Source organism: Cupressus sempervirens, chromosome 10, assembly GCF_028749045.1.
Source record: "Cupressus sempervirens isolate cs-2001-9-10 chromosome 10, ASM2874904v1, whole genome shotgun sequence".
NCBI classification, from domain to species: domain Eukaryota; kingdom Viridiplantae; phylum Streptophyta; class Pinopsida; order Cupressales; family Cupressaceae; genus Cupressus; species Cupressus sempervirens.
Window position 1 is genome coordinate 54,870,237 of NC_143127.1, and position 25,308 is coordinate 54,895,544.

A 25,308-nucleotide genomic window follows, 5' to 3' on the forward strand; every position below is an offset into this window, starting at 1 on the left:
CAAAATTTGCAGAACCCGAGAGTATCAAGGTAGCAAGATACCTAAATGGTTTGAGGATGAACATACAAGAAGAGTTGCAGTTGCTGAGTCCAAACACCATAGCTAAGTGCTATCAGCTGGCTTTGAAAGTGGAAGAGAAAATCAAAAGGAGACAAGAAAATAATAACAGAGGTAGAGGAAGACAACCATTCAGAGGAAGAGGTACATTTGTAGGAAGGAGTCCAAATTTTCAACCACAAACGGAGATGCATAATGAAGTTAATAAGTTTGATAATTTCAGAGGAAGCTTCAGAGGTAGAAGGCCAAATTTTAGAGGAAGATCACCAGGAAGGATGAATGGATCAATAAGATGCTACAACTGTAATCAAGAAGGTCATATGGCACACAAATTTCCAGCAAAAGCAAGCTCTAGTACTCATGGTGAAAGGAGAATACACCTGGCACAAGAAGCAAATTTACAAGAAGATTAAGAAAGTTATGGTTATCCAAAAAAGGGAGAAGCACTTATGATGAGAAGAACACTGTTGAAAATGCCTGTCAAAGAAGAACCACCACAAAGGAAGTCCATTTTCAGAACTACCTATAAATCTGGGGGAAAAGTTTGTAAGGTATTGGTAGACTCTGGTTCTATAGAAAATTTTGTATCTCTTGAAATGGTGGAAAAGTTAAAGCTGCCAAGAATACAACACCCGTATCCTTACAAAGTATCTTGGTTAAATAAAGGACAACAAACTATAGTGGAAGAGCAAGCTTGGGTGGAATTTCAGATTGGAGCCTATAAGGATAGATTATTGTTTGATATTGTTAATATGGATGCATGTCATTTACTTTTCGGCAGACCCTGGCAGTATGATCTCAAGGCACATCATGATGGAGTGAAGAATACATATACCATTACAAAGAATGGAAAAGTCATTAAACTGATACCTTTAGTTGAGCCAAGTCAAGAAGAATCAAAAGCCGCAGAAGCCAAAGTTATGGTGATGGGTAAGAAAGAATTCTTGAAAGAGGTGCAAGGAAAGAAGAGCCCACTCTTTCCACTGGTTCCGGTACTCAAAGACAAATTACAGAATGATGCTGAAAATCAGACTGAGGAAGAAAATTTAGAGATGGAGTCTTCAAACTTGAAGGTGGAAGTGATAGAAAAGAAGAAAAGAGAGGAAGAAGAAATGAGAAAACAAAAAGATGAGGTAAGCAAGATAGAAGAAGAAATAAAAAGTTTGGGAAGGAAACATGAAGAGAATGAAGCTAAGTTGAGAGAAAATAAAATGCAGAAAGAAGGAGTGCAGCAAGTATATGTTGATGAAAAGAATAAAGAGGAAAGCCCTATGGGATTTGAGTGTGATAAAGTTATGGTTGGAACAATAATGTGTCCTTTGAAAATAGAGAAGAGCACAATGTTGGAAGGTACTCCTATGGAAAAGATTTTGGAGGCAACTGATGAAGCCTTAAATATGCATAATGAAGAAAAATGTCAAGAGGAATGGCATGAAGATGAAGCTAAGGAATGTGTAACAGCAAGTTCTAAAGAAGAATCTGATTTATGGGAAAAATTTGCAGCCATTGTGGGAGAATGGAAAAGGCATGGCGGTAGTACGGAAACTCAGCTTGAAGAAGAAAAGAAAGAGTGCAATACTGTTATTGTTCTTGAGCAAAGTTGTAATAAGAAAGAGATATTTGAAAGTGAGATAACTATAGAAAATCAAGATGATGATAAATGTTTAATAAAGGAAGAAGAGATAAATACGATTCTTAAGATTCAAGATGTGAAACTGGTTGATAGTCAAGAAGAAGATAAGTTTATGGTTACTATTGATGAAGATAGATACGATGCACATTACATGGTGTATAAGGAAGCTCATATTCAAAAAGAGAACTCAAATAATCTTAATGCTGATGATATGTTTTCTTCTAATAATGTTTATGCAGGGATGCAGATTTCATGTATAGTGAATCATGCTGGAGAATTTTCTGTGACATTTACAACATTAAAGAATCAAAGCTACAAGGTGGAGAAGTTGGATATTATTTTTGTTTTTCTTGTAGATATGCTCATCCTAGTTCAAAGAAATTGGAAAGTTTGAAAGAATAATGAGATTCATTTCTACAACACATCATCTCAAGAGGACTTGAGATTCATTCTACAGGGGAGTATGTTGCAGTGGCAGAGAAGAGAAACGCTATAGGAGGCAACATTGTTGAAAATGTAATAGGGAATTTAATGTTATGTTTTAAATGCTTTTAGTTTTTGAAGTTTGTAATAACGTCCTACATGTGATGGCATACCTAGAGTAGCAGTTCGATAAGCTCTCCAGATATAGCCACCTAGGACCAGGTGTGTGGATCTTAAATTAGAATAGTTTTCTTTAGTTCGTAGAGTGTTTAATAATTTTTAGAATCCAATAATAGGTAGTAGGCAGTTTTTGGAATATTCCTGACTTCAAAAATGATTGTCTAATATTGGTAGAAAAATGTTTCAGATTCTTATCCTTTTTTTGGATAGAAGACATTCTTCTTTTCTAAAATAAGAAGAAAACGTTTCACATCCTTTAATAGGAAAAAGAAAGTCAGTTTTAAGGGGGAGCCAGTTGGCTATGTAAGACACGAATCGAATTTGGAGAGATATGGAATGTTTTTTTTCATTTTGTCTTTGTGCAAGTTTTCGATGGTCTGAGTTTTGAACAGATTTTTCTTATCTTCTCACTGGAAACAAGTTGATAGTTTGCAGAAGATTTAAAAAGTTTCAGTTTTGCATCGAATTCGGTATGTTTGCAAAAAATTAGTCTCATTGCATGGGTAATATTTCCCAAATACATTGTTGGATTTTCATGAGCTTTGGATATGTTATTATAGGGCTAATTATACCCATCTTCACCAGAGGGATCAAAGAGTTTTGATCTGGTTCAAAAGTTATTCATGTCTGAGTGCAGGTCTATCTAGAGACAGCAAGAAGCAATGTTTTGCAGAAAAATGTACTCTGATGCGGGGTCAATATCTCAAGTTTGAACCGTTGGATTTCTCCCAAATTTTTATAACTTGTTTGAAACCTAGTTATGCCAAATATCAATGGTTCGATTGAGAAAATATTCTTTGGTTCAAAATTCATACATGTCTGTTCACGGGTCTATTTGAAGGTAGCAAGAAGAAATATTTTGGGAGATTTTATTTTCAAAGTTTTGTTTATTGAATCTGATTTTAGTGTGTAATCCTGAAGGTTGTATATGCCACTTGGAGCAACTTAGTTGAGTGAAATATTCCTCCTAAGTTTTCCAAGGTGTGGCTCTGCATCAATTTTTGGTATCAGAGCTTGAGAGTTGCAGGTTGTGAAGTTATATGTTGAACGCCCCTGATCAAGATTCCTCAATAGGGTCAAGCAAGATGGTGACTAATGCAGAGTTAGTAAAGAAAGTCGAGGAGCAAGAAGAACTTATCTAGAAAGAGAATAGGGAGTTGAAGGGGATAGTGGAAGAACTAGCCAGTAAGTTGGAATATATGCAGAATATAGTTGAGAAGAAAGAAATGAAAGAAGAAATGGAAGAAGAGGAAGACGTACCCGACAGTGAAGAAGATAGGATATCTGAGAACGAGAAGCCATTTTTTAAAGCTTTAAAGGCTTTGGGGGTAAAACCCGTTGAGTTACCTATGTTTACAGGAAAGATGGATGTTGAATTAGTGTTGGAATGGATTGAAGCCTTAGAGAATCATTTTGAATGTGAGAAAGTTTCAGAATCACAGGAAGTTAAATTGGCTCTGTCCAGAATGAAGGGAGCAGCCCTTACATGGTGGAATTTTGTGCAAGAAGAAAGGGTAAAAGAGGATAAAAGGAAGATTTGTTCATAGAAGAAGATGGTGTCAATGATAAGAGAGACGTATCTCCCTGAAGACTATGAGGTACATTTGCATTAGAAGAGGCAGAATCTCAGACAAAGGTATATGGATGTCTGTACTTATACAGAAGAATTTCAGAAGTTAAGCCTAAGGTCAAAATTTGCAGAACCCGAGAGTATCAAGGTAGCAAGATACCTAAATGGTTTGAGGATGAACATACAAAAAGAGTTGCAGTTGCTGAGTCCAAACACCGTAGCTAAGTGCTATCAGTTGGCTTTGAAAGTGGAAGAGAAAATCAAAAGGAGACAAGAAAATAATAACAAAGGCAAAGGAAGACAACCATTCAGAGGAAGAGGTACATTTGCAGGAAGGAGTCCAAATTTTCAGCCACAAATGGAGATGCATAATCAAGTTAACAAGTTTGATAATTTTAGAGGAAGTTTCAGAGGTAGAAGGCCAAATTTCAGAGGAAGATCACCAGGAAGGACGAATGGACCAATAAGATGCTACAACTGTAATCAGGAAGGTCATATGGCACACAAATGTGCAGCAAAAGCAAGCTCTAGTACTCATGGCGAAAGGAGAATACACCTAGCACAAGAAGCAGATTTACAAGAAGATTCAGAAAGTTATGGTTATCCAGAAAAGGGAGAAGCACTTATGATGAGAAGAACACTGTTGAAAATGCCTATCAAAGAAGAACCACCACAAAGGAAGTCCATTTTTAGAACTACCTGTAAATCTGGGGGAAAAGTTTGTAAGGTACTGGTAGACTCTGGTTCTACAAAAAAATTTGTGTCTCTTGAAATGTTGGAAAAGTTAAAGCTACCAAGAATACAACACCTGTATCCTTACAAAGTATCTTGGTTAAATAAAGGACCATAGACTATAGTGAAAGAGCAAGCTTGGGTGGAATTTCATATTGGAGCCTATAAGGATAGATTATTGTTTGATATTGTTAATATGGATGCATGCCATTTATTTTTCGGCAGACCCTGGCAATATGATCTCAAGGCACATCATGATGGAGTGAAGAATACATATACCATTACAAAGAATGGAAAATTCATTGAACTGATACCTTTAGTTGAGCCAAGTCAAGAAGAATCAAAAGCCGCAGAAGCCAAAGTTATGGTGATGGGTAAGAAAGAATTCTTGAAAGAGGTGAAAGGAAAGAAGAGGCCACTCTTTGCACTGGTTCCAGTACTCAAAGACAAATTACAGAATGATGCTGAAAATCAGACTGAGGAAGAAAATTCAGAGATGGAGTCTTCAAAATTGAAGGTGGAAGTGATAGAAAAGAAGAAAAGAGAGGAAGAAGAAATGAGAAAAAAAGAAGAAGAGGTAAGCAAGATAGAAGAGGAAATAAAAAGTTTGAGAAGGAAATGTGAAGAGAATGAAGCTAAGTTGAGAGGAAATAAAATGTAGAAAGAAGGAGTGCAGCAAGTAAATGTTGATGAAAAGAATAAAGAGGAAAGCCCTATGGAATTTGAGTGTGATAAAGTTATGGTTGGAACAATAATGTGTCCTTTGAAAATGGAGAAGAGCACAATGTTGGAAGGTACTCCTATGGAAAAGATTTTGGAGGCAATTGATGAAGCCTTAAATATGCATAATGAAGAAAAATGTCAATAGGAATGGCATGAAGATGAAGCTAAGGAATGTGTAACAGCAAGTTCTAAAGAAGAATCTAATTTATGGAAAAAATTTGCAGCCATTGTGGGAGAATGGAAAAGGCATGGCGGTAGTACGGAAACTCAACTTGAAGAAGAAAGGAAAGAGTGCAATACTATTATCGTTCTTGAGCAAAGTTGTAATAAGAAAGAGATATTTGAAAGTGAGATTACTATCGAAGATCAAGATGATGATAAATGTTTAATAAAGGAAGAAGAGATAAATATGATTCTTAAGATTCAAGATGTGAAACTGGTTGATAGTCAAGAAGCAGATAAGTTTATGGTTACTATTGATGAAGATAGATATGATGCACATTACATGGTGTATAAGGAAGCTCATATTCAAAAAGAGAACTCAAATAATCTTAATGCTGATGATATGTTTTCTTCTAATAATGTTTATGCAGGGATGCAGATTTCATGTATAGTGAATAATGCTGGAGAATTTTTTGTGACATTTACAGCATTAAAGAATCAAAGCTACAAGGTGGAGAAGTTGGATATTATTTTTGTTTTTCTTGTAGATATGCTCATCCTAGTTCAAAGAAATTGGAAAGTTCGAAAGAAGAATGAGATTCATTTCTACAACACATCATCTCAAGAGGACTTGAGATTCATTCTACAGGGGAGTATGTTGCAGTGGCAGAGAAGAGAAACGCTATAGTAGGCAACATTGTTGAAAATGTAATAGGGAATTTAATGTTATGTTTTAAATGCTTTTAGTTTTTGAAGTTTGTAATAACATCCTACATGTGGTGGCATACCTAGAGTAGCAGTTCGATAAGCTCTCCAGATATAGCCACCTAGGACCAGGTGTGTGGATCTTAAATTAGAATAGTTTTTTTTTAGTTTGTAGGTGAGTGTTTAATGATTTTTAGAATCCAATAATAGGTAGTAGGCAATTTTTGGAATATTCCTGACTTAGAAATGGACTGTCTAATATTGGTAGAAAAATGTTTCAGATTCTTATCCTTTTTTTGGATAGAAGACATTCTTCTTTTCTAAAATAAGAAAATATTTCACATCCTTTAATAGGAAAAAGAAAGTTAGTTTTAAGGGGGAGCCAGCTGGCTATGTAAGACACGAATCGAATTTGGAGAGATATGGAATGTTTTTTTTCATTTTGTCTTTGTGCAAGTTTTTGATGGTCTGAGTTTTGAACAGATTTTTCTTATCTTCTCACTGGAAACAAGTTGATAGTTTGCAAAAGATTAAAAAAGTTTTAGTTTTGGGTCGAATTCGGTATGTTTGCATAAAATTAGTCTTAGTGCATGGGTAATATTTCCCAAATGCATTGTTGGATTTTCATGAGCTTTGGATATGTTATTATAAGCCTAATAATGCCCATCTTCACCAGAGGGATCGAATATTTTTGATCTGGTTCAAAAGTTATTCATTTTTGAGTGCAGGTCTATCTAGAGACAGCAAGAAGCAATGTTTTGCAGAAAAATGTACTTTGATGTGGGGTCAATATCTCAAGTTTGAACTGTTGGATTTCTCTCAAATTTTTATAAGTTGTTTGAAACCTAGTTACGCCAAATATCAATGGTTTGATTGAGAAAATATTGTTTGGTTCAAAAGTTATACATGTTTGTTCACGGGTCTATCTGAAGGTAGCAAGAAGAAATATTTTGGGAGATTTTATTTTCAAAGTTTTGTTTATTGAATCTGATTTTAATGTGTGATCCTGAAGGTTGTAGATGCCCCTTGAAGAAACTTAGTTGAGTGAAAGATTCCTCCTGAGTAGAAGGCCAAATTTCAGAGGAAGATCACCAGAAAGGACGAATGGACCAATAAGATGCTACAACTGTAATCAAGAAAGTCATATGGCACACAAATGTGCAGCAAAAGCAAGCTCTAGTACTCTGTAGTGCCTGCCCCTTGTTTACATTTTTGAGCTACATTTATGATATGATTGCCAAACTCTTTTAGGCCAATTTATGTTTGATGAGTAGTATTATTATTTTAGAGATTATCAGATGATGTTTACACTCAGTTTATTATATGATGAGATTACTTGGTACTCTATATTTCATGCATGTATGATGATTATTCAATGGTTTCAGTTATTGATGATGATTAGTTAGATGGTTCATTATTCCATGTGTTTCTTATGGATACTTACCCCATACTGCATGTGTATGGTGTGCGTGTTGTTTTATTTATGTATGGTGTTTCTGATATGGTTAAGGAAGGGAGTCCTAGTCACCTGCTAGTCGGGATCTACACGATGCAACACTTCCTGCCATTGTCTGTTTAGCTTAGAATATTGTGTTTGTATATGCGTGGATTTTATGCAGGTTGCAGGTATCGGGTATCTACTTCCCTGAATTGTCAGGATGAGCGTACCCTATCGCACTGTCTCAATGGTAAGAGAGGGGAGATAAACTCTTAAGTCCAAATCCTTAACCCTTTAGTCAATTGTCCTAATTGATAATTAGGACAAGTATCTGAGTTAAGTACCCTCCAAATGCATCAAATGATGTAATTTCGTGATTATAACCCTTTTGTTCGATTTGGTATGTATTTTTCTATGATGGGTTTTCGTATATTGCTTTATGAGTCCTTGGTGTATTTTTCTATTAATTAAGTCTAATTAAAAAGATTAATTAATGATTTAATTTAACAAAGAATTATTATGATATCTTTATATTTTTAATTAATTAATTCATTTAATAAAAGAATTAAAGTTGGAGATTAAAGTTCAAAGATATATTTAGAACAGGATAATATTAATTTAATTTAATAATAATATATATTTAGAGTTCATTTTTAAATAAATGCTAAATATTATTGTTATTAAATATGTTATCAATTAAGTTCTAAAATAAATTAAAAAGTTGAAAGATATTAATTTATTAAGAATTCTAGATCGCATGATCTAAACATGAGTTAAATATAAGAATTAAATTAAAAAGATTAAATTATAAAAATTTATAATGTTATTTTAATTTCTTAAAAGTGCACATAAGATTTAAAGTAATAAATTAATTAAGAATTGAAGTCAAGTGAAATTTTAAATAAAGTTATTTAATAATTCAACTTAATGTGCATGAAAGTTGAATGCAAAAGAATAAGAAAAGATAATAAAAGTTAAATTGGAGTTAACTGAGTTATGCAAAGAGTCTTCTCGGGTAAACGCACAATTAGTGCCCCGACTTGAGGAGAAATTGCTTATCACAACTTTGGGGGTTCATTTTTGGAGGGGGGAGGAATTTGGACGGGAATTTTTGGGGGACAATTTTTGGAAGCAAATTTTAGAAAGTTGATACGAAGAAAGTCTTAGAGGGGAAGGTTATTGAGAGGAGCGAATTCGCATACAGTTCCTGGAGATTGCATAATAGCATCAGGATCAGGTAGGGTCTTGTGTTTTGACTATCCATTAAATATGCAATTATCCCTTCCTGTCTTCTTCGTGTCTGGGGTTTGTAGATCTAAATTCTTTGTGATGAAAGTTTTAAGAGTTCAATACTGTGAATTTATTAATTGCTCTTCAATAATTTCTGTATCCATGGAGACTGGATGAATTATTAGAACCCTTGTTTTCTTGATTTAGAAATTAACATTTAATTTAGTAGGGGTTTTGATTTTTTTTTTAAATTGAAAAGTTTTAGATAAATAAATTTAAATATATATATATATATTACATATTTATCCTTTGGAAGAAATTTTTTTTATTAAAAATTAAATAAAATTAATTTTTAAAATAAAACTTATTTTATTTATATTAAAATAAAATAAAACAAAATATAATAAAATATATATATATATAATAATATATATAGTGGGGGGGAAGGGAATCACCCCGTACCCGCCCCCCACTGTCGGAGGTCGACAGTACCTACGTCGCAGGTATTGCGACGGCAGGTACAGAGTACCTGTCGCTGCAAGCCCTGCGACCGCAGGCCTGCGGCCAAAGCCGACGGGCTATAAACGTTGAGTGATAAAAAAAATATAAAATTTTGATTTCGATTTCGATTTTGATTTCATTTTTTTTTAATTTATATAATTTTTAATTTATTAAAACAAATTTTATTTATTTAGAATTTTTTTTAAATAATAAAATTATAATATATTTAATTTTATAATAGTTTAAACTTTATTAATATTTAATAAATAAATATTAAATACATAGATATAGTTGTAAATTTTAATTTATTAATAATTTTGCTTAAATATTAATAAATTAACAATTAATGGGTAGATTAAAATAAGTAATTAGATCAAATGAATATTGATTAATTTAATTAAAATTAGTTTAATTAAGTTAATTAATAATGAATTTTATTTGACTAAATTATAAATTTGGATATTGATTTAATGAAAGTTATTATAGAAATGGGTTATTCGTAAAAGGGTAGTTGTGAAAACTTTGTTACTTGAATTCGACATTAAACTAAAACATAAACCTTACCTTAACTCAAATAATATACTTTCAGATCCAATCTCTGAGACTTTGATGTTGTCTTTGTACTTTGAATGTTTTGGGGTTGGTTTAGCGTTGACCAGTTCAGGTTGTTACCAGAGGCTCGGGGTTGTGAATGTGATGTCATGATGATTTGGTCTCGATCTTTCTTAACCTGACCATGGTAATGTGATGAAGTGCTCTATGACATGATTGTGTTTACTGTTTGTTATTTCTTTCCAGTTTCCTTGTGTGAAGCTGAGGTGTATGTATTTGAGAATACCTAACTTAACCATTTTTGAGTCTCGATCAGTTATATTTGATAACCATTTCTGAGTCTCGATCAGTTATACTTGTATTACTTTCTGGTTGCTCATTAGAGAACCATTGGATTTTGTGACTTATCATTGATGCCTTCAGTTGCTGATAGAGGACTGTCGTGATTACATGATTACTATTTGATGTTATCCATTGCTCATGAAGAACTGATGTAATTTTGTGGATTATCTTTTTATGATGTTTTTCAGTTGCTTGTATAGGGCTGAGGTAGTTTTATTATGATTCCTTGATTTACGAGTTCATGAGCTAGGGTAGGTTATCTATGTGTAGAGTCGGGAAGTGGCTTGCAATGGGAGTCGGAGCCCTAAGAGGCTGCCTTGAGAAACCCATTGTAAGTCATTTTTAATAAGTGAAAAAATTTACACTAAATGAGAGAAAATGAACCTAACAAGATAATTGTATGTTCTCTCCCATGCCATGAGTGCTAGTACAGACTAGGATGGGGTAGAGAGAACGCTTGGTTACGACCTTGCATTCCATAGTATGCCTCGTCAGTACGAGAGGATACTAGTGGCCGTAGGATCAGTAGGGACCCGGGATTCCTAAGGGATTGCTCGGGTAACTTCTACGTGACTTTTGTGATGACACTTTCCCGCTTGCATATTAGGTTTCCTACGTGTCTTGTGGTACCTCTGGGATTTAGATGTCGATATTTTTAGGAACCCTTGAGTTAGCATACTTATAGGATTTCCTGGACTTAGAGAGTATTTATGATTATAGGTTTTGTTATCTTATTGGGGACTTGAGACTATCTCCTCAGCGCGGTGGGAGTGGACCATTTAGGTTCCATGCGGTCGGGTGGTAGTGCTTTTACTCTTACCATTGAGATCTGTTCTGTGGTCACCGTGGCTGGAATTTTTGTGATTGGCATTTACCTTCACTATGTTCTTGGATTATTATGATGGATGGTTAGATTTTATGATAGATGTTTTATCATTATGGATGTATGGATGTATCATGTATGGTGAATAGTTTCATATATTTTTATTGTACTTTGTATCATGGATTTAAGGATGTCGTATCTTGATCTTTACATATGTATATTCTTTTAAGCCTTTCATACCTTGTGACTTGTACAGTGGATGATTGAGCATTCTGAATTAATTTGCCGAGAGGCATTCGGAACAAATGTATAATATGGACATGGGATTTTTGATTATTCTTTCATATTTATGTGGTATTTGTTAGACTTAGAATTAATTAAATTTAAACGTGACTCAACGTCTTGGGATCTTTAAGAAATGTAACTTGCAATGTATGTTTGTCGATGATTACATGTTATTGCTTCCGCTACTATGTGTTTGATGTGTATGTCATACTTTCTTACTTTTAAAAAAAAAATGTTTAGCAAACTTAGAGAAACTTTAGGTGAATTCTTTTGGATCCCTTGGCGGGGCGTTACATACTCATGGCGAAAGGAGAATACACCTGGCACAAGAAGCAAATTTACAAGAAGATTCAGAAAGTTATGGTTATCCAGAAAAGGGAGAAGCACTTATGATGAGAAGAACACTGTTGAAAATGCCTTTCAAAGAAGAACCACCATAAAGGAAGTCCATTTTCAGAACTACCTGTAAATCTGGGGGAAAAGTTTGTAAGGTACTGGTAGACTCTAGTTCTACAAAAAAATTTGTGTCTCTTGAAATGGTGGAAAAGTTAAAGCTACCAAGAATACAACACCCGTATCCTTACAAAGTATCTTGGTTAAATAAAAGACAACAGACTATAGTGGAAGAGCAAGCTTGGGTGGAATTTCATAGTGGAGCCTATAAGGATAGATTATTGTTTGGTATTGTTAATATGGATGCATGCCATTTACTTTACGGTAGACCCTGGAAATATGATCTCAAGGCACATCATGATGGAGTGAAGAATACATATACCATTACAAAGAATGGAAAAGTCATTAAACTGATACCTTTAGTTGAGCCAAGTCAAGAAGAATCAAAAGCCGCAGAAGCCAAAGTTATGGTGATGGGTAAGAAAGAATTCTTGAAAGAGGTGAAAGGAAAGAAGAGGCCACTCTTTGCACTAGTTCCGGTACTCAAAGACAAATTACAGAATGATGCTGAAAATCAGACTGAGGAAGAAAATTCAGAGATGGAGTCTTCAAACTTGAAGGTGGAAGTGATAGAAAAGAAGAAAAGAGAGGAAGAAGAAATGAGAAAACAAATAGAAGAGGTAAGAAAGATAGAAGAGGAAATAAAAAATTTGAGAAGGAAACGTGAAGAGAATGAAGCTAAGTTGAGAGAAAATAAAATGCAGAAAGGAGTGCAGCAAGTAAATGTTGATGAAAAAAATAAAGAGGAAAGCCCTATGGGATTTGAGTGTGATAAAGTTATGGTTGGAACAATAATGTGTCCTTTGAAAATAGAGAAGAGCACAATGTTGGAAGGTACTCCTATGGAAAAGATTTTGGAGGCAACTGATGAAGCCTTAAATATGCATAATGAAGAAAAATGTCAAGAGGAATGGCATGAAGATGAAGCTAAGGAATGTGTAATAGAAAGTTCTAAAGAAGAATCTGATTTATGAGAAAAATTTGCAGCCATTGTGGGAGAATGGAAAAGGCATGGCGGTAGTACAGAAACTCAGCTTGAAGAAGAAAGGAAAGAGTACAATACTGTTATTGTTCTTGAGCAAAGTTGTAATAAGAAAGAGATATTTGAAAGTGAGATTACTACAGAAGATCAAGATGATGATAAATGTTTAATAAAGGAAGAAGAGATAAATACGATTCTTAAGATTCAAGATGTGAAACTGGTTGATAGTCAAGAAGCAGATAAGTTTATGGTTACTATTGATGAAGATAGATATGATGCACATTACATGGTGTATAAGGAAGCTCATATTCAAAAAGAGAACTCAAATAATCTTAATGCTGATGATATGTTTTCTTCTAATAATTTTTATGCAGGGATGCAGATTTCATGTATAGTGAATCATGCTGGAGAATTTTCTGTGACATTTAGAGCATTAAAGAATCAAAGCTACAAGGTGGAGAAGTTGGATATTATTTTTGTTTTTCTTGTAGATATGCTCATCCTAGTTCAAAGAAATTGGAAAGCTCGAAAGAAGAATGAGATTCATTTCTACAACACATCATCTCAAGAGGACTTGAGATTCATTCTATAGGGGAGTATGTTGCAGTGGCAGAGAAGAGAAATGCTATAGTAGGCAATATTGTTGAAAATGTAATAGGGAATTTAATGTTATGTTTTAAATTCTTTTAGTTTTTGAATTTTGTAATAACATCCTACATGTGGTGGCATACCTAGAGTAGCAGTTCGATAAGCTCTCCAGATATAGCCACCTAGGACCAAGTGTGTGGATCTTAAATTAGAATAGTTTTTTTTAGTTCGTAGGTGGAGTGTTTAATGATTTTTAGAATCCAATAATAGGTAGTAGGCAGTTTTTGGAATATTCCTGACTTAGAAAACGACTGTCTAATATTGGTAGAAAAATGTTTCAGATTCTTATCCTTTTTTTGGATAGAAGACATTCTTCTTTTCTTAAATAAGAAGAAAACGTTTCACATCCTTTAATAGGAAAAAGAAAGTCAGTTTTAAGGGGGAGCCAGTCGGCTATGTAAGACACGAATCGAATTTGGAGAGATATGGAATGTTTTTTTTCATTTTGTCTTTGTGCAAGTTTTTGATGGTCTGAGTTTTGAACAGATTTTTCTTATCTTCTCACTGGAAGCAAGTTGATAGTTTGCAGAAGATTTTAAAAGTTTTAGTTTTGGGTCGAATTCGGTATGTTTATAGAAAATTAGTCTTAGTGCATGGGTAATATTTCCCAAATGCACCGTTGGATTTTCATGAGCTTTGGATATGTTATTATAGGCCTAATTATGCCCATCTTCACTGGAGGGATCAAAGTGTTTTGATTTGGTTCAAAACTTATTCATGTCTGAGTGCAGGTCTATCTAGAGATAGCAAGAAACAATGTTTTGCAGAAAAATGTACTCTGATGCGGGGTCAATATCTCAAGTTTGAACTTTGGATTTCTCTCAAATTTTTATAGGTTGTTTGAAACCTATTTATGCTAAATATCAATGGTTGGATTGAGAAAATATTGTTTGGTTCAAAATTTATACATGTCTGTTCACGGGTCTATCTGAAGGCAGCAAGAAGAAATATTTTGGGAGATTTTATTTTCAAAGTTTTGTTTATTGAATCTGATTTTAGTGTGTGATCCTGAAGGTTGTAGATGCCCCTTGAAGCAACTTACTTGAGTGAAAGATTCCTCCTGAGTTTTCCAAGGTGTGGCTCTGCATCAGTTGATGATCTCAAGAATCAATTTATAGATGAAATATGTGATGAAGAAGAACTCAAAAGACAAAAATCATTTCTTATTAATTGAATTATTAAAAATGATGAGGAGCATGTGGAGGCCCCTAAGCCCAAATTATGGGATGGTTTTCTTAGATCAAGATATAGTGTTACATAGGGAGCAAGATTCTCTAGGGCTTGCCTTCCACCAGCCAAGTTGAACCAACCTGGATTTTTCCAAATCCTTAAAGAAATTTGTTCATAAACCTTTTCAAGAGTGTAGATTTGTAGATGGAGCACCCCATGGGAAATCAAAATTAATGGATTGATTTTATGTTGGGAAGGGGAAGATCCTTCCCACAACATCATGAATATCGTAACTTGTAATTTTATGGATTTTAATGCCCCTAACAAACAATGCCTTCTAAAATGTTGTATCTTGTCGACTAGAGTTGATATCATCCCTATCCAAGAAACCAAAATAGCTAAGGAAGAGATGGATAAATTTAGAAGATCCTTAGGTTGGAAGGAAATTAAGGACTCTCCAGCAAAGGGTGCCTCAGGGGGGCTTTCCATTTTGTGGGATCCTAGGAATGTTTCAATATCTTCCTTGAAGTTTCATAGGAATTGGATGTGTGCGCTAGTAAAGGGTATTAGATCTAATGTCCCTTTCAAACTCTTCAATGTTTATGGTCTAACTAGAAACCAAGATACAATGACGGTGTGAAAAGAATTAGAAGATAGGATTAGTCTAGGGGGGTCAGAGATTTCTACTTTAGGAGGATATTTTAATGTTGTCCTTAGACCTTCATATAAATAAGGCAGTAGCATCTATCTCTCCTTAGCATCCAAAGATTTTATGGACTGGGTCCATAGGGTTGGTCAGTTGGAAATTGAATGCTCCTCAGATTCACTCACCTAGAATAATAGGGGGAAGGGTTTTAGCAATATTTTTGAAAATCTTGATAGAGTCTTCATTCATGGGGATTTATCTACCTTTTCTATTTCATTTGTATCTAAATTTAAACCAGTTTGAAGGCCAGACCACTTCTTTGTAGAGCTTCAAATTATTGAGGATAAAAGACCAAGTAACTGCCCTTTTAATTTTGAATAAATGTGGCTTAAGGATGATAATTACCTTAATTTGATTATGCAATGGTGGGATGAAACCAATGTATTTGGCTCCAAAGTTTTTCAAGTGGTTAGTAAGTTGAAGATTATTGAACTAAAATTGAAAGAATGGAACTCATATTTCTTTGACAATATCTTTGAGGACAAAATCACCCTGGAAGATAAATTGGAATCTCTCAACAAAGAGGTTTTTGAACATGGGATATACCCTAGTTCCTTGAAGGGAAGAAGCTCATGCAATGTAATGAAATAACTTGCACAATACAAGAAATATTATGAAATATTATATAAATTCTTGATAATAACAAAGAATAATAGGCCACTTTGAGGGGGAACCTCCAAATATCTCCAATGAGAACACACTTCACAATATCATGTTGAAATAAGAATCACAACCTTCTATATATACCTAATTATGCTTAGGTTGAATAGACACAACCCTACATAACACCTAGGCTGACCTACCTACCTAAATAATAATAATATAATTATAACATGACTTAATTAATGATTAAGATAGCCACAAGTTGACTATTCATAACCCTATATACACCAATATTAAGGGTGTAGCATGTCCCCTCTCTTGAAAGAAGCATTGTCCTCAATGTTAACCAAGTGTGGATTCTTTTGAATGAACTCCTCATTCTCCTATGTGGCCTTTACAACTAGTAAGTTCTTCCATTAGATGAGATATTGAGTTAGGGTTTTGTTCCTCATCTTCTTTGTGTGTGTTTGAAGAATGCACTCTGGTTCCAAAATTATTCTTCCTTCTTCATCAAGTTCTGGTAGTATTGTTTTGGTAGGAATATTCTGCCCAACTACCTTCTTCAAACAAGAAACATGAAAAATTGGATGTATCCTTGTTGTTGGTGGCAATTCACGCTTGTAGGCAACACTACCAATCTTTTGCATGATTTTTATGGTCCATAATATCTTGGAGATAATTTATTATTCTTTTTTTGTTGCTTCATTGAGATTTTTTTTTATAAGGTTGCAATCTCAAGAAGACCCAATCCCCAAATTCAAAATTTATTTCACTACGATGTTGGTCTGCTTGTTGTTTCATTCAATTTTGTGCCATAGCTAAATTGTCCTTGAGTTTTGAAATTGCCTATTGTTGATGAAGCAAGTGGTCCTCTACTTCCTAAACTCTTGGTGACACCTTTAATGATGATGTGATGGAAGGAGGATGATATCCATAAAGTGCCAAAAATGGAGACATTTTTTATGAACTATGAAAAGAAGTATTGTACCACCATTCTACAAGAGGTAGCCAATCTACCCATTGAGATTATTTTTTCTCAACCTCAGTTTTCCCATCTGATTGAAGATGGTATGAAGAATTATGAGCCAATTGAGTACCCAAACATGAGAATAAAACTTTCCAAAAGTAACTAGTAAAGATAGGATCATGATCACTAACAATAACCTTAGGTGTACCATGTAGCTTTTGGATATTCTCTAAAAAAAACCTTTGCCACTATACTTATTGCAAAGGGATAAGATAATGCAATGAAATGTGCATATTTAGTGAGGCGATCAACTACTACCATGATGACATTATGACCTTTAGATTTGGGAATCACTATGATGAAGTCCATGGATACCTCTTCCCAATGTTGGCTAGGAATAGATAAAGGCTACAAGAGACTTGGTGTCTTAATTGTTTCCCTCTTATTTCTTTGACAAACCAAACATTCAGCCACAAATTTTTGAACATCACCTTTTAGCCCTTCCCAAAAAAAATCTTGCTTGACCCAATGATATATCTTCAAAAATCCAGAATGACCACCAATTGGGGACTCATGTAATTCTTTGAGAATCTTGTGTTTAAGAGTGGAATTCTTGCAAAGATACAAGTGCTCTCTATACCAAATAATATCCCCCTTTAAAAAAAACTTATATGAACTACTAGAATCACTTTTTATTTGTTGGACGAGATTACTTGCTGTAACATCATTTTGCCACTCTTCTTTGGCTTCTACCACCCAATTTTCTTGTAATATTGAAAGGGCACACAATAAGGCTTCATCATTTTCATCCTTCCTAGAAAGTACATTAGCCAAAATATTTTCCTTCCCTTTCTTGTATACAATTTCAAAGTCATATCCCAACATCTTAGTGGCCCATTTTTGTTGCTCTTCTGACGATAGTCTTTGTTCCAAAAAATATTTTAGGCTATCATGATCTGTCTTAACCTTGAAGTGTTGACCCATTAAATAAGGCCTCCATTTTTTAGTTGCATGAAGGATTGCTAGCATTTCCTTCTCGTAAATAGGTTTGATTTGATTTTTACCTTTTAATTGATGACTCTCAATAGCAATTAGTTGACCTTCTTGCATGAGAGCTACTCCTATCCCATTTCTAGAAGCATCACATTCCATAATGAATTCCTTGGTGAAGTCTAGAGTGGCAAGCATTGGAGTTGTACCCATAGCCTTCTTCAATTACTCAAATGATACATTAGGATATTCATTCTAATGAAAATAATTCTTCTTCAATAGATTTCTAAGGGGGGCCGCTATACAACCATAACTCTTCACAAATCTTCTATAGTATCCCATCAATCCCAAGAAACCCCTCAGCTTCTTAATAGTTTTTGGAATAGACCATTCCATGATAGCCTTAATTTTGTTAGAGTCCACCTTTACTCCTTCATGTGAAACTATGTGTCCCAAATACTCCACCTCCTTAAGACCAAAAGAACACTTGGATGTGTTAGCATATAGTTGATGAACTTTGAGTAATTGTAATGCTTGATCTACATGCTACAAATGTTCTTCCCAAGTCTTGCAATAAATTAATATATCATCAAAAAACACTAACACTAACTTTCTTAAGAACTTCTTAAAAATGGAATTCATCAAACTTTGGAATGTGGATGGTGCATTGGTAAGACCGAATGGCATCACCAAAAATTCATAATGACCCTCATGAGTTTGAAATTTTGTCTTACAAATATCTTCCTCCTTAATCCAAATTTGGTGATAACCTGATCTAATATCTAACTTGGTAAAATACATAGCTCCATTTAATTCATCTAGAAGATCATTGATGACTAGAATAGGAAACTTATCTTTAATAGTGTACTTGTTGAGCACTCTATAATCTAGACACATGCACCAATTTTTATCTTTCTAATACACCATCACAATAGGTGAGGAGTAAGCACTTTGGATATGCTTGATAATTCCTGCCTCTAGCATTTCCTCAACATTTATTTATATCTCACTTTTTTGTGTGTGTGGGTACCTATAAGGCTTGATGTTTGGTGGTTGGCTCCTTGGAACTAGTTGTATGGAATGGTCATGATCCCTCTTAGGAGGAAATACTTTAGGAATATCTCCAAGAATCACTAAATGACGATCAATTATTGCTTGTAAATTTGGATGAGTAAGAGCATTACATTGAGAGACTTCTAATGAACATAGTTGGGCCACAAATCTATCCACACATTTCTTAAGAAATATTTGCATTTAATGAGAGCTTACCATCTGTGGGGATTTTGCCTTCAATCTCCTTAGCTCCACTACCTTTTCTTTTATTTGAAATCACATGAATAGTTCTTGGAAGTTCATCTCAATTGTTCCCAATGTAGTAAGCCATCGTACTCCCAAAACAATATCTGTTGCACCCATGGATATCACATACATTGGGGTACCAAGTTGATAATCTATAATGGATAATTTGATGCTATGACACTTCCCTAAAATACTAACTATGCCCCGATTTGCAATCAAAACTTGATTCTGGGACGGGATATATAAATTAATTTAGAAGAGTTGCAAACTTTTTGTTGATGAAATTATGAGTACTAACTGAGTCAATCAACATTATTACTGTCTACTTCTTTAAGAAACCCACTACCTTGAGAGTTTGTGGTGCACCAAAACCTGAAAGTGCATGACAAGAAATGGTTGGTTGAGAATCATGTGATTCTTCAGCTAACTCCCTATCCTCCTCTAGTATGGGCTCATCCTCTTCTTCCTCACTTGGACCTTTAATATAGAACAATTTCTTTTCACTATATTTATGTCCTCGACTATATTTGCTATCACAATTGAAACACAACCCTTTTGCTCTTTTCTCCTCAATTTTTTGTGGAGTCAACCTAGTAGGCTAAGGAAGAGAAGGTGTTGAATAACCTTTTTCTATTATCACATTAGCCCCTTGCTTTCTAGGAATCAAGAACTTTTCCTCTACCTTGCGTACCAATATAAAAGACTCATTTACTGAGCTGGGACAAAACATGTGTATCTCATGTTGAATTTGATCCTTGAGACCACCCAAGAATAAATCATTCAAGTTCTCCTCTGTAATTGTATCCACTCTTAAGGATAGATTTTGAAATTTTTGAATATAATGCTTAACTAATCTTGTTTGTTGAAGCTTACCAAGTTGGCTAAAGAAGTTTTCTATCACACTATTGCTATATTGTGGTTGGAGTTCTTCTATAAAAATTGACCATGATATAGTGAAACCCTTTTTCCTCCTATGAGTACAAATCCAACAATACCAAATGAATTGATCTTGTTCTAAATACAAGGAAGCCATCATGACCTTTTATCCATATGGGATTTTATGTACTTCAAAAAAATCCTCCATTTTATTTATCCATGTTAGAGGATCCTTGCCATCAAATTTGCACATATCCACCTTTGGAAAAAAATTATTAGATCTTGTAGGATTAATAAAATTTATATCATTATTAGTCGACTTGAAGGTTTCGCCTTGATTTCTTGAGATCTCCTTCCTTGTTTCATTCATATAGGTGCTTAACATGCTTCATATATATGATATATATCCTCATAGTTCACACATATGCCTCTTAACCTCTTCCTTGAACTTACTAAGCTCCTCATTGGATTACTATCCTCTGTTGCTTCCCAATCTTGATCAAAGGGTTTCCCCGATATGGTAGCATTCTTTTTGCCTCTTGTTGAAGGCCCCATCATGATGGAAACCAATATTTTTGAAATAAATCACACAAATGAAATGTAAATTCTCTTTTTTTCTTTTCTTTTTTGTAACTTACTAGGGCCAAGATACTCTTACTCGGAAAAAATCCCCAAAAAAATATCAAATTTGCTGCCTTGAGAGAGAATTTTCCTAATTTTGCAATATCTTACTCTCTTTTTTTCCTCCAATGTCTAAAATTTAGGCTTCTTTACTATGTATTCAAAAACCCAATACAAGTTATACTCCAATTCGGTAGGAAGTGAGAGATATGAAGATCTCAATAAATTGTGTAGAAATAGTAATTCTACGATAATTTTCTCAAATTTTCTCCAATTCCTCTAAATTTTGGACTACAGCTTATTTAATATGGTCTTCAAAAACCCTTTAAAAATCTTTGAAAATTTTGCTAAAATTTGAAAGTTATGTTCTTCCCAAAATTGCCCTAATGTTGAGAAAAAAATTTGCCTCTATGGTACCAAGATCATGCTCTGATACCGCTTGTAATGAAATAACTTCCACAATAGAGAAAATAATATGAAATATTATATAAATACTCGATAATAATAGAGATTAATAGGCCACTTTGAGGGGGAAACCTCCACATATCTCCAATGAGAACACATTGCACAATATGATGTGGAAATAAGACTCACAACCTCCTTTGTATACCTAATTATGCTTAGATTGAATAGACACAACCCTACATAACACCTATGTTAACCTACCTACCTAAATAAAAATATAATAATGATAACATAACTTAATTAAGGATTAAGATAGCCACAAGTTGACTATTAATAATCCTATATACACCAATGTTAAGGGTGTAATATGCAATAGTAAGAAGATATCCTAGTTAAGGAGGAACTCTTTTAGAGGTAGAAATCTTGGCAAATATAGTTAGAGGCATGAGACAAGAACACAAAGTTATTTCACAATAGTACCAAAAAAAGGATAATGAGTAACTGTGAAAAAATCATCAAAAATGTTGAAGATCAAATTAGGGATTCTCCAAAAGATATTAGCTCAACAACCATCTCATATTTTGATCACACACACACACACACACAGATATATATATATATATATATATATATATATATATATATATATATATATATACATAAATCTCCAACCTTAGGGTCTAGAAGGATATTTTAGCCTCTAACCCTAAACTTATTTCTAGGGAGAAAAACAAAAAGATAATTCAAAAGTTCACTAAGAAAGAAATTAAGACAACTCTAAATCTTATGAACCCAGATAAATCACCTAGGCCTAATGGCTTTCCAATAGCCTTCTTTCAAAAATGATGGGATTTTTTAGATGATGACATAAAAAGTGCTCTAGAAGGAGTTAGGAACTTGGGTAAACTTCTAAGAGAAATAAATAATACCTTTATTGCTGTCATCCCTAAAAAAGAGTAACCTAAATCTTTTGACAACTTTTGACCTATAGCACTTTGTACTAATACAAATTTCTTACCAAGACTTTGCCTAACTGACTTTAGTTTCTCTTACCTAACCTTATTAGTGAGGATCAAACTAGTTTTTTCCTTGGTGGATCAATGAAAGATGGAATTATTATAGTGTACAAACTAATACACTCTATCCAAGTTAACAAAAAACTAAGTACATTGATCAAACTAGACATCAAAAAGGCATATAATAAAGTGGACTGGAGACTCCTATATAAATGTTAGGAAGGTTATGGTTTCTCCAAGAAATGGGTAAACTTGATCTTTAAATTCATCTCGATACCAAAATTATATATCCTGATTAATAAATCTCCAAAGGGCTTCTTTAGTATTTCAAGAGGTTTAAAGTAAGGGAATCCAATATCCCCCTTTTCTTTATCCTTATGGTCGATGTTTTTAGAAAATATTTGTCTAAGACTAGATATTTAGGCCAAATTAGAGGCATTTCTATTGGAATTCTTTAGAATAACTTAGAGGGGGGGTGAATCAATTATCCAAGGTCTAGATGTACAACTAAAACTTTTCATGGCTTAGTGAACCCATATCCATATAACATATTCATCATGCATGCATCCATTAGATCATATATTCACTTAAACTTGTATATTACTGTCAAATCAATTGTGCAAAAATGTAAGCATGAAACATAATAGATTCAATAACACATTTGACACAATGACTTTATGTGGAAACCCAATTTGGGAAAAACCACCAATAACATGCTACTAATTCTCACTCTTTTGAAGTGATGCCCTGTGAAAGGCCAACCCTATTAAAGGCTACAATGTACACTCTTAAATGTGACCTAGTTAGAGGATTTCAATCACCCTATTAGGATTGATCCTTGTTAGAGGATCTTAGATCATTCACTTGGAATGTCACCTGGTTAAAGGATTTACAAATGACTATTAGGTAATCCAAAGTATTTACCCTAGACTGATAGAATGATTAGAGAGTAATAGTAATGCTTGATTTGATAACAACTTACAACTCACTTTGTAGTTTATAGATCTATGTTTCAATCCTCCATTCTTCTTGGCTTTCACACACTTCATCTTTGATAGCTTGTTCACCCTTTAAGCATCCATACCCTTAAGTCTTCTTACTTTTTATGCCAATTTCAAAATCTATAGTTTTTCCACCATATGAAACAACACCCTAGACTCCTTGTCTCTCTTGGTTTCTCACACATGCCAACTATTGTTTCATGCCTTGCACTCCCTTATAAAGAGAAATTATATCTTTTTTCATTCATCCTTTATTGTCCATTTTAGGTTTAGGTTGGATTAGGTAGGATTTAATGAATCTACCCATCTTTTCATTTTATTCCCTTCTAGAAACTTTTTCAATCCTCTTTGAATTTACCTCAAAATGATTTATCTTGAATTTTGTGCCATTAGCTCATCAAGCTTATCTTCCACATGGTTCAAACAATCCAAGAAATCAAATTGATCATCTTAGATTCATCAAATTCATGATCTTTCTCATAATGTTGACACTTGGTATTAACTTGCTTATGATGCTTGGCACAAATTGCATTACTCAACATCCACTATCAAAACACTCGGCATGAACTAAATTTTACTCCTGCTCAGTGTCAACTAAAATTTACTCAGCTTACACTGTATCATTCAACATATAATAAAATTTTACTTTTCTTGGCTCCAAATAATTTTTTGCTTGGCTTGCACTATCTTTTCTTGGCACCTACTATCCTCTTAGTCAAGCTTGGTAGACTCAATTTTTCTCTCTTGTTCTTCTAGACATTTTCAGTGTATCCAATCTGTACAACCTTAAGTAAATAATCAATGCACTATAATGGCATAGTCTTAACTAATCTTTCTACTTCTTTTCCATATCATAACTCAACCTTTCCTCTAGGTGCTATTGTTACCTCATTTGATCAAATCCTCTTCATCAATCAAAAAATATATAGTACTCAAATCATCTAAGAAATTATCTTACCAGTAATTAGTAGGTTTGACGTTAGTGACAAAACAATGATTGAAACACATTCCCATACTCGTATCAATTTGTTTTCAATAATTTCTATTATTAGTGATTTAGAACTAACTACAAATCAACATTTTATGGATGATACCATGCTTTATGGTGAGAGAATGATTGAGGAAGTGGAATCTTAATTCAATACTCTTTGTCCTTTGGTCAAGAGATCAACAAAGATAAATTAAACATCTTTTTCTTGAACACCCAACTAAGTGGTGAGGATCAGATTTATGATATTTTTTACTTCAACAAGGGTTCCCTTCCCTATAAATACTTAGGGATACCTTGAAACTTTGATACCCAATCAACCAAATTATGGGATCCCATTTTAGAGAATCTTCAAAAAAGAGTGGCAAGATGGAAAGACAAATGGCTCTCATCTAGAGGAAGAGTTATCCTAATCTAATTAGTCTTATCAAGACTACCTATCTATCAACTTTCCTGTCCAGACCTTCCAGATAGTAAACTAAATAAAATTAATAGGTTTCTGGCATAGGCGCACACCTAGGCTAACCTCTCCATGTCTATTATTTTGGCTTTTTTTTTACTCTATCCAAGTCAAGTTGTTTATTTTAGGTTGGTTTAAGACCTTAGAAGGACATTTTCTATGTGGGCTAAGTGAGCTAGTGATTAGTACTAAGGTCACACAAATAGCCATTTTTAGTTGCTAATTAATTTTCCTAGTGTTAGAAGTTTAAGGTAAGGTTAGAGTCTTAAATTTGTTCTAAACACATTATAATGTTGTAAAGGTGCTTAGTGGCCATAAATGATGTTGGTTCCTCAAAATACAGAGGTTAGAGGTCATAAAATGTAGGATGAAGGCATAATGGCAAAGATGCCAAATGTTGTCAAGAAGTTGTCATGACAACATTTGCAATTATTGCAAATGTTGCATGCAACTTAGATATCTTGGATTCCCTTGTGGATAGGAAGTGGTAAATGAACCAAAAGGCCTAGAAAATTGAAGATGAAATCTAAAAAGGAGTAAAGACTCAAATTTAGAAGAGGGAGTATGCATTGTAATATTTTGGTGTGTGCAATATAGCTCCGCAACAACATTTCCAATAATTTCTTGAGTTTTAGTAATGACAGTGCCTTAAGATGGATTGAAGAATCCATTTTGATGATTGTGGCACTTTATTAGATTAGTTTGGAGAGTTTCTCATTTGATAGGAAAATTGATTTGAGTATTTATAGTGTGTTGAATAAATTGTT